The sequence below is a fragment of the Hydra vulgaris genome, chromosome 14, assembly GCF_038396675.1.
Source record: "Hydra vulgaris chromosome 14, alternate assembly HydraT2T_AEP".
Lineage (NCBI taxonomy): Eukaryota > Metazoa > Cnidaria > Hydrozoa > Anthoathecata > Hydridae > Hydra > Hydra vulgaris.
In genome coordinates, this window is record NC_088933.1 from 36,603,754 (window position 1) to 36,613,522 (window position 9,769).

Consider the following 9,769-nt stretch of genomic DNA (forward strand, 5'->3'; position numbering starts at 1 on the left):
CACATTTGCAACATTGCTTATGTAATATATGCGGTAAAATTCCAAAGCAACCTGTAACTTTAAAAAAATGCGAGCATCTTTTCTGCTTTTTTTGTATTGTAGAAAATATTAAGTTTAAGCCAATGAGTAAAGCAATATGTCCTCAATGCCAAGAATATTTATTATATGAAGATTCATTAGCAAGTAACAAAACAAATTCTCTCATAAAAATGTTGACTGTTGCATGTATTTCAACACAAAATAAAAGATCAAAATATAATTCAAATAAAAATATAAATATCTTTCATGCATAAAATATATTTTTCATTCCTTCAATCTTTATGTAAAAAATATCCTAAATATATTCATATTGATTTTAACAGTTTCAAGCTGAAAAACATTAAAAAATAAAAAAATTTAAACACGAAATACAAAAAATATTTATATCGAGTTCCAAGAAAAAATCTTTCTGCTTTAGTTTATTTTTCCCTTCTTTACAACAGGTTAGTTTCCTTTTCAAGACCCAAATATGGTTGGAATACTAAAAAAATATATACTATAATATTTGTTTGTTTTAAATCAATTTTTATCATAATTTATTAATTTTGAATCAATATGTACAAAACCAGACTGATGATTCAATAGATAGAATCAAAATTATAGCATTCAATTGATAAAATCAAAAACATAACCAATGGTATTGCTTTGAAGCAGGCAATACAGTTGATTTATTTGACGTTATTGACTAAATCGAAAGCCTGGAATAATAACATTCAAAATTTTGATCATAAATAAGAGTGCATAATGTATGTATGTATGTATATATATACATATACAAATAATGTATGTATGTATGTTTGTATGTATGTATGTGTGTATATATATATATATATATATATATATATATATATATATATATATATATATATATATATATTAGGGCCTTGCGAATAGATTCGATTCACGAATCAAGTGTCGCTTTGATTGAGTCGAAAAAAAAGATTCAAGTTTTTTCGAATCATATTTTATTTTGAGAATGTTGCTATTTTTTTAGATTTGTAAAGCTAAAATGTAATTGAAATGGGTTTTTACCCCAGGTGGAGTAAGAGTAAATGAAAATAGTTCTAATATCACTTTTAAACAAACGCCCCTTATTATATATATATATATATATATATATATATATATATATATATATATATATATATATATATATATATATATATATATATATATATATATATATATATATATATATATATATATATATATATATATTATATATATATATATATATATATATTATATATATATATATATATATATATATATATATATATATATATATATATATATATATATATATATATATATATATATATATATATATATATATATATATATATATATATATATATATATATATATATATATATATATATATATATATATATATATATATATATATATATATATATATATATATATATATATATATATATATATATATATATATATATATATATATATATATATATATATATATATATATATATATATATATATATATATATATATATATATATATATATATATATATATATATATATATATATATATATATATATATATATATATATATATATATATATATATATATATATATATATATATATATATATATATATATATATATATATATATATATATATATATATATATATATATATATATATATATATATATATATATATATATATATATATATATATATAGCCACATCGGAAAAGAGTACCATAGCAACAGGTTACAAAAGTTTAATGATTAAGATTTTCTTTTAACCCTGCAAAAAAAAATTGAATCCTCATATAAGAAAAAAAGATAAAAGGTTCATCTTGCTGAATAAATTTAAATTAAAAAATTTCTACGCTCAAAAATATTTTAAAAAAGGTTTAAATATTGTAAACAAAAACACTAAAGTTGCTTTAGCTGAAAGTAGATATTATTCACAATCAGAGGTCTTGTATTTTATTTGAAAAATTTCTTCGTACAGCTACAAGTTATTTTCAAAATAATTTCATGAAAAAACTAGTTAAAACCTGTTTAATTATCTAAAATTGAACAAACTACGCGTTGTCAATGATTAGTTTTTATAACGCTGTTACCGTAGCCATTTTAAAAAATCTTCAATAAATGTAATTCCACTGCGCATGCGTATAATAACTTTCCTCCTGCAAACGACCGTGTGGTTTATATTTTGTTATATTTTGTCAACGACAAAAATGGGGCAAGATGATAAGACTATTGTCTTCTACTGCTCCAGTCATATATTTCAAAAAAAATAGTCAGAGTTGCTGTATCATGTGATACAATGAAAGCAGCTGTTAATGAAATTTTAGAGGGCAGACCAGTCAATGTTGTAGCTTGCAAGTTTAGCATAAATCGAATGACTTTAAAAAGATATTGTTATAAAAAGAAGTTCAAACCAAATGAATGTTTTAAGCCTAATTACAACAACAAACAAGTTTTTACTTTAAAAGAAAAAAGTCTATCAAGTTATATACTACTTGCATCAAAAATGAACTATGGGCTTTCAACTAAGTCAACACGATTATTGGCATATGAGTTTGCTGTAAAAAATAAAAACATCTGCGCAGCATTATGGATTAAAAATAAAATTGAAGGGATTGATTGGTTGCAAGGTTTTATGAAAAGACAGACCAGAGTTGTCTTTATGAACACCTGAAGCAACTTGCTTTGTTCGATCAACTGTCTTTAATCGACACACTGTAAGAGAATTTTTTCAAAATCTAAAAACAGTAAGAAATTGATATAAATTTGATCGTTATTGCATATATAACTTTGTTGAAACTGTTTTGAAAACGGTACAAAAGCCAGTAAAAGTGTTAGCAGGTAAAGGTAGTAAACAAGTAGGAAGAATCACATCTGCAGAACGAGGAACATTAGTAACTGTATGTTGTGCTTCAATGCAATTGGAAACTCTATGTCTCCACTACTTGTTTTTCTTAGGGTCAAATTTCATGATTACATGATAAAGGAAGGTCCTATTGGATGCGTGGAATTTGCAAATACTTCTGTTGGATGAATTCAGACATTTTTTTAGAATGGATAAAACATTTTGTGAGGTATTCAAACTGTTCTCATGAATTTCCAGTTTTGTTACTTCTGGACAGCCATAAAAGTCATATTGCTGTTAGAGCTTTAGATTTTGCAACTCAATATGGAATTACAATGCTAAATTATCCTCCCCATTGCACCTATAAACTACAACCATTGAATAGAACTGTTTTTGGACCATTGAAAAGGTTTTACAATGCTGCGTGTAACAATTGGATGGTCACAAATCCAAGACCTATGACCATTTACGATACTGTTTCAATAGTTTGTGAACCATATACAAAAGCTTTCTCACCATCTAATATACAGAGAGGATTTCAAGTAACTGGCATTGAACCATTTAATCCTAAAGTTTTTGAAGATTATGAATACTTATCATCATCAGTTATAGATCGTGCTGCTTCAAATGCAGTAAGCACGATTCTTGTGGAACCTGAAATGACTGTAGCACACGCTGTTGGCATGGAGCCTGAAATACCTGTAGTACATCATGAAACAAGTTTTTCGAACAAAGTGTCACCAAGCATTGCTTCATTACTCTCTTGAAGTTTTGAAACCTTGCCCGCAAGCATCTGCTAGGAAAAGAAGTGTTAAAAGTAGGCAAATAAAAACAAGGATCTTAACTGATACTCCAATCAAGAATAAAATTCGTTTGTCATAAGAAAACCCTAAAACAAACCAACTAACAAAAGAAACTCATCACAAAAGATAAAAAAGTTTAAAACTACATGCTTAGGAATAACGGGCTTATTTTCATGTATACAATTGTGGTCATTCTTCGGATGAAAATTTATTCTAATTAATACTTTATACACTGGTGTGTATTAGGTTGTAATGGTATATATTTTTTTATAATTTACTTTTTTTAGATGTATTATATAGTATAAACTAATACCTTTCAACTAAAGCATTTGTAGCACTTAGGTATCGCAGTATAAAACATGTAAATAATGCTACTCATATAAGATCAAAGCGCCCTAAGTCGGAGATCATAGTATCCCATTGCATGGGTACATTGATCATTTGCAAGGGTTGTTGTAATTTTGCAATATATCATGTTCATCAATTTTTTTTATTTAAACATTTATTTTTACTTAAAGAGATTGTTCTAGTTTAGTTTAGTAATTAATAAGTTTTTATATCTATATCAAGTTGTTCGCATTTTACAAAATACTGCTACGAACATCAATGCGCCCCCATATCCCCTGACAAATAAATTTTCTTTAACTTTCCGCATCACGTACGCATTTCAAAATATAATACTTGAAGGCCGTATTTTACTTTATATCATAAAAAACATTTTTAAATAATTAATTACGGTAGAAACATTACGTTAAGTTACAAGGAATAACGTGAAAATATAGGCATTAGTTCTACCAATCCGTTGAGTAACTTAACTTAGAAACTAAAAAACTACTTATAGAAACGTTCTAAATACTATTCGATTTATGTTTTCGTATTTCTAACATTTAAGAATTTGGATTCCATGTACACCGTACCCATGCTTGGAACCTAGATACATTAATCTTTCATATAAACGTTTGATTCTCCGTGTGTTTAAAGTTTATTACCTTTTTTACTTGAAATGAGGTGTTAATGACTACATTATTTTATGTTTATTTTATGTTTTAAAAGGCATGTTCTTTAAGATATTCAATATCAATAAAACAGGAAATATCTCCACAAGCTTTAAAATTAGCCATACCAAAAAAAATTTAAAAAAAGTCATACCAATATTAAAAAGTTGAGAAGATTAGTAACATTCGTCCAATTTCACTACTTTCTGTATTTTCTAAAATGTTAAAAAAGAATTTTGTACAATCAAATGGTTTCCAAAAAAACAACTCTACTGAACATGCAGTTATTCAATTCATTAGACATATTTTTGACTCGTTTGTAATTTCTAAATTTACTTTGGGTGTTTTTATTGCCTTTAATACTATTGATCATGAAATTCTTTATAAAAAGTTACGAAATTACTGGAAATATAATAATTTGGCTAAAAAGTTACCTAAATGAATGAAAGCAATTTGCTTATGCAGATGAGAGCTTGTCATCTAATTTGTTAAGCATTACATGTGGAATTCCCCAAGAATTTATATTAGGACCTCTCCTATTTTTAATATATATTAAAGATCTACTTACAGCTTTTAACCTAATAAAAATTGTGTTTGCTGATAATTCGGATGATGGATTGATGATTCCAGCTCATTTCTCTCTCACAGTAACATTATTTAGCAACATGAACATTGAACTAGTTAAAATTTATAAATAGTTCAGATTTAAAAAAATAATCATTAAATTTTGAAAAAACTATTTGGATTATTTTCCATCTTTACGGAATTAAGCTCCTGCTGCCTTACACCACCATCTGCTGCCTTCCACCACCACCTGTTGCCTTCTACCACCACCTGCTACCTTTTTATTAATGATTCGATTATAAAGAGAGTTGTTGTGAAGTGCTATTTATATTATATGCGAATGAAATATCGATTATTAAGAGAGTTGTTGTGAAGTGCTATTTATATTATATGCGAATGAAATATCGACGAAAATCTTAAATGAAAAAACTACATTGCTAGCTTGTGGCTTTTGTTGTGCAGTAAAATATTAAGGAGTATTAAAAGTAAAAGTAGCCAAGCCACTCTTATTTAACATTAACATTCTTAAGGTGGTACCACAGGAAAAAAACCCAGATTTTTGAAGAAAAAATCAAAATTTATTTTTTAATGTTAATTGGTGCAAAATTTAATGCTCCTTCAAATGATATATATGTTTCAGATGTTATTATGTGCTAAAATAGTGTTTTTAAGATTTTATTACAAAGCAGTATGGAGATTTAGTCCATAGAAACACCTTAGCAACGGGTGTTACTCCATATATCTTGCTTTTTATTGCTAAAAATGGATAGTAATTTAACTGAATTGAATGTCATATAATATACTTTGCATTTCCGATCTAAAACCATTACTTGAAACAACAAACTTATGTAAAAACCTCTACAATGGAGCTTAAAAAACTGTCTATTGGGTAATAAAAACTGTGTACTGGTTTTACTCAAATAAAGAGTTTTACTTAATGTTATTCTCTGTCTATACTTTATAGTCTTATAATACTACTGTACAACTAAAAGTAAATTAACTATGAGTACAAAAATATCTAGCCAGCAAAATTTTATTAGACATCACAAAAGAAAGTGGATTTGCGTTATTCAAAGGAAATGTGCCACAAAAATTCAAATAGAGAACCGACTTAGTGAACCTACCTGTTCCAGTAGCAGGAAACTCAATGGCAATATAAATATTAATATAGTTTTTTGGATAGGAATTGTGATAATGATTATTATTTTTATTCAACTTCAATATTTTAAAAGAGATTATATCATCTACAGCTTGTCAAATATGTCATAACCAATTAGACATTGTTGATCAACTTGACAGTCGTATGGGATTTTGCCATGCATTGAAACTCTTTTGTTACAGCTGCGAATGGAGTAAAGACTTTTACATCCAAGTACAATTTCTCAAATAAAGATGCAGGGACGCAATATGTTTGAATCAAACATTCGTAGTGTTATAAGTTTTCGAGAAATTGATCGTGGTTTTAGTGGTTTGGAGACATTTGCAAGATGTACGAACATGCATTTTTTAAGTGTAAATCGATTTTTGGGTATACAAAACAAAGTAAGCAATGCTTGTGAAAGTGCAGCATTTGGTAGTATGAAAAAAGCGTCTGATGAGAAGCAAAATGGGGTACCAGGAAAACCAACGCATAAGCGAGCAACAATTGATGGTACTTGGCAAAAGCGCGGACACAGCTCTCTTAATGGAGTTGTTACAGCAGTAATAGATGATAAATGTGTTGACGTACAAATCTTTTCCAAACATTGTAAAAGTTGTCAAGTTTGGGAAAAGAGAAAAGGAACTTCTGCATATGAAACATGGTTTAGAAATCATCAATGTCACATAAATCATCGAAATTCATCAAGATCTATGGAGTCTGCCGGTACCGTTGAGATCTTTCGTAGATCAATAAGTGAACACAATTTAATATACCATGAATACTTGGATGATGGCGATACAAATTCTTTCAATCCCTATAAAGATTTTAACATAGTGCCAATTAAACTTGAATGTGTTGGGCATGTACAAAAACGTTTAGGTAATAGGTTACGTAACATAGTGAAATCATACAAGGGTACAAAAACGTCTCTGGCTGGATAGGGCAGACTAACTGATAAAACAATTAATACCATGCAAAATTATTATGGCATGGCTATAAGGAAAAATAAAGGAGCACATTATGCTATGAAAAAAGCTGTATTTTCCATACTTTTCCATTTCACGGATTTTGAAGACCCAAGTTACCGCCATCAGGTTTGCCCAAGAACACCAGATACTTGGTGTTAATGGCATCTAGATCAAATTAATAAGACTAATAAGTATAAACCTACTGCTAGTATGCCTATGTGGATCCATCACATTATTCTTCCAATTTTTAGAGAGTTACAATCTGATCAACTTCTTAATAAATGTTTACATGGAGAAACTCAGAACGCAAATGAGTCTCTAAATTCAATTATTTGGACAAAGATCCCCAAAAATGTTTTTGTTAGCAGACAATCACTGGAAATGGGAGTTTATTCTGCTGTTTTACAATTTAATGAAGGTTGTACTGGTATTACTAATGTTTAATACCAATTACTAATGTTTTCAAAGCATTTGGCTTACTTGGAAAGTTTAGCCTGAAAAAATCAGTTAAACAAGATGTTCGTCGTGTAAGAAGAATGTTGCGGAAAAATTTGATTGAAATAAAAAATCAACGAAAGAGACTTAGCGGAATACATAGAGGACTTTTAGACAAAGAAGAACAAATGAATTCTTATATACCTGGTGAATTTATCTAAGATTAATAAGTGTTTTTTATTTTTTAAACTTAGTTTTGTCTTCGCCTTCAATTTTCTAGAGTTGTGATTTTTGTGAAAACTCTAAATTTCAAAACATGATATCTCATCTAATAATATTGCATCAGAGTTGAAATTTTCACCAGTGATTCATTACATATTAAAGAATCATTTAACAGATAGTTTTTTTAAAATGTTTTCTACTTTTTCCTATAGAAAGAATTTAAAAATAAAAAGCACCAAATTTTTCTAAATATTTATAATTCATTAAAATCTGAAGAAACCTGTTAGGCAAAAAGTTAAACGGTTAAATGGAGCAAATCTATCATCAGAACAAGTGTGCAAAGTTTCAACTTCATTTGAAAACTATAACTTGAGAAATATGGTTTTAAAATTTCGCTTTTTAGCCCGTATTTTAGGGTAAATTTCTGCCATTATTAGTAGTTACCTAATATTTCAATTTTTTTTTAATTGGAAAAAGCATAAGTATATAATAAATCATAATGAAAATGAGTTTTATCTTGGAATTTGGATTTTAATTTTTTTCCTGCGGTACCACCTTAATTTCTGAGTTTAGTATTTTTAACGTGCTTTGTTTTATGTTTAAATTCAAAATTAAGTCGTGTCCAGTTACTTTTGGTAATTTATTTTCAGGTACAGAAAAAAACAAATTGCGAAATAATAATTTTGTACGACAACCAAAATTAAAATCAAGTATTGGCAAATCTTGCATTCCATTCCGTGGAGCATTTTTATGCAACAAAATAATTGCATAAAAATGCTCCATCAAAGACAACATTTACCAGTAAAATTCCAAATTGTTTTTTAAAAAAATTTGGAATTTTACTGGTGATTGAGGTTATTATTCCTTTAAAAGTAAACTAAAAGAAATTAATTTTTCGACTGATGACATTTTTATATTATTGAATATTTTTTTAAATAATATTATTTAAATAGGTTTTAATCGCTTTTAAAGTATTTTTAAATTTTAAAAGAAAATTTTATTTTAACATTGATACTTATATTTTGTCGAGCCTATTTATATTTTTATCTTGATATTTCATTTTATTTATAATAAACGTTCTAGCGGTTCTCAATGACAAGACCTGGTGGTCTTCTTCGAGTCTCCGCATTCTTTATATTAGGAAAATGTAAAAATCTTACAATTTATATAATATATATTTAGATTTAAATGTAATACGAATTTATACTAAAGATTAGTTACGCTTAAGGAAGGTAAAAGGTTGCTCAAGGAAATGTTTAAGAAGTTCAAAACAGAGACTGAAGAAATGTTGAAACCCCAGGAAAACACTTCTCTTAATTTCGTTAGTTCAAACACTACAACTATAAACGATCGTTTGAGCGTAAGTTTTTAAAATGTTAAGTTCAAACAAAGTTGAACGTAACATCTAGAGAACTCAAATAAAATAATATTGATTACGAAGGAAGTTGATGAAATTAAAACTGGCTTAAACTTCCATGAAGACCTATTTAATAAAAAAATTAAAAACGGCGATTGATTCTATTACAAAAGTTAACTTATCAATTATCAAATTTAAAAAAAACAGAGATAAGTTTTCAAAAATACACAACAAACATAGTGGCTAATAGAATGAAAAAAAACAAACATCTCGCGTACCGAGATGTTTGTTTTTTTCATACTCGGGTATTCATACCAGAGGTACTCGGTCACGAGTACCTCTGGTATGAATAGGACTTCATCAATTGATATCAGATTCATACTCATGC

The 9,769-nt window shown here is 27.3% G+C and overlaps 1 long non-coding RNA gene across 1 annotated transcript; it reads right to left on the reverse strand.

Moving 5' to 3' along the window:
- Positions 1–241: 241 nt before the first annotated feature.
- On the reverse strand, positions 242–1,823 carry LOC136090763 (uncharacterized). Its single transcript, XR_010643701.1, has 2 exons — positions 1,775–1,823; positions 242–520 (listed from the first exon to the last, which is right to left on the reverse strand). It is a non-coding gene; the product is annotated as an uncharacterized LOC136090763 (long non-coding RNA).
- Positions 1,824–9,769: the final 7,946 nt, after the last annotated feature.